A 1,627-nucleotide genomic window follows, 5' to 3' on the forward strand; every position below is an offset into this window, starting at 1 on the left:
CTCTCTTCTCGAATTAATGAATCACAGACCCCTTTCCGTAGTTGTTGAATACATGCCACCTAGCGTTCTAACAGTCTAAACAGTGATTGGATAGTGTAGCTTGTGACGTTTGCTGGCTCCTCTGTGTCGATTGCTTTGTCTTGGACGGCTAGCTAGTTGAAGTAAGTATTGCGGCATTCTATTAATATGTTACAATATGAAATAGAGACCAAATACATTAAAAACATAGAAGATACACGTACTTCCGTAAAAGTTAATACTATTTCTTTAATATTAGTGATGAAACGGATTAAATTCCGTATCGTGAATATACGAGCAAATAACACTATATTTTGTTAATAAGAAACGTTGTAAACTAGAAGTTTAACATCATCAAAAACCGCGAAAGGTTTTAATGATATGACTTAGTATTAACTATAGTATTTATACTGATCTTACATTGGGTGCTAATTTTCAAGAACGTTGATAAATAAACGTTACAAAAACAGCAAGTGGTATTATATGTATGTTCAACTTATAATCTCCATTAACCAACAGATCACACTCAACGTTTATTATGATAGGCTTTTCTTTAGCATTTTAAGGCTGAAATTCGTAAACGAACGGATAGCATTTTAAACTTTTCAAAATAATTGCCTCCTGGAGGCTCAGCGTTAATTATCAGGATTTTTAACGCTAAAAATCAGGTGTCAATACCCGCGACAGTAGCCTATTGTGCGTCTTTGTACTTAACAGTAAATAAACACCAAAAAATTAAAAAGATAAAGGTTGTTAAGGATAGTCGTGTTAAATGGTTTGTAAATAAAGATATATGGATAATAGACACAATATTCGGCAAATAAGCAATATACGTTACATATCAGTTTCTGTTATCTTATTATACTTGAGCTTGTGACATATACGTCCAAAACATGGGGGCCTGGCATGGCCTAGCGCGTTAAGGCGTGCGCTTCGTAATCTGAGGGTCGTGGGTTCGCGCCCGAGTCGTGCCAAACATGCTCGCCCCCCAGCCGTGGGGGCGTTATAATGTTACGATCAATCCCACTATTCGTTGGTAAAAGAGTAGCCCAAGAGTTGGCGGTGGGTGGTGATGACTAGCTGCCTTCCCCCTAGTCTTACACTGCTAAATTAGGGACGGCTAGCACAGATAGCCCTCGAGTAGCTTTGTGCGAAATTCCAAAAACAACAACAACAACAACCAAAACATGGATCTCCAAAACAACCACACTAATCGTCACCAATCATAACTTGGTAATACTTTTATAACTTGTATTTTTATAGTTGAGCAATAAATAAAACAATTGAAATATTCACATAGAAATGATACGGTTCAGATTTAACGAATAAAAATGATAAAGAATAGGTGTTAAATATAAAGTAATGAAAATCAAACTTAAAAAAATATTTGTTTTTTTTAGTGAAAATCCCGTGAGTGTTGCAACAGAAAAGACAAGGCACTTTTATTAATAACTGCGTCTACAAAGAAATACTTCACTAAAATCTATTCTGCGACGTATGCTGTGATGACAGCTCATTTTCAAAATAATATTTAAATAAAATCCTTTTTCTCACGAATGGAGAACATTAGTGAATAAAAAAACATGAGAACATTATTGTAAAATCGTCA

The sequence above is a fragment of the Tachypleus tridentatus genome, chromosome 10 (genome assembly GCF_004210375.1).
Source record: "Tachypleus tridentatus isolate NWPU-2018 chromosome 10, ASM421037v1, whole genome shotgun sequence".
In the NCBI taxonomy this organism is placed as follows: domain Eukaryota; kingdom Metazoa; phylum Arthropoda; class Merostomata; order Xiphosura; family Limulidae; genus Tachypleus; species Tachypleus tridentatus.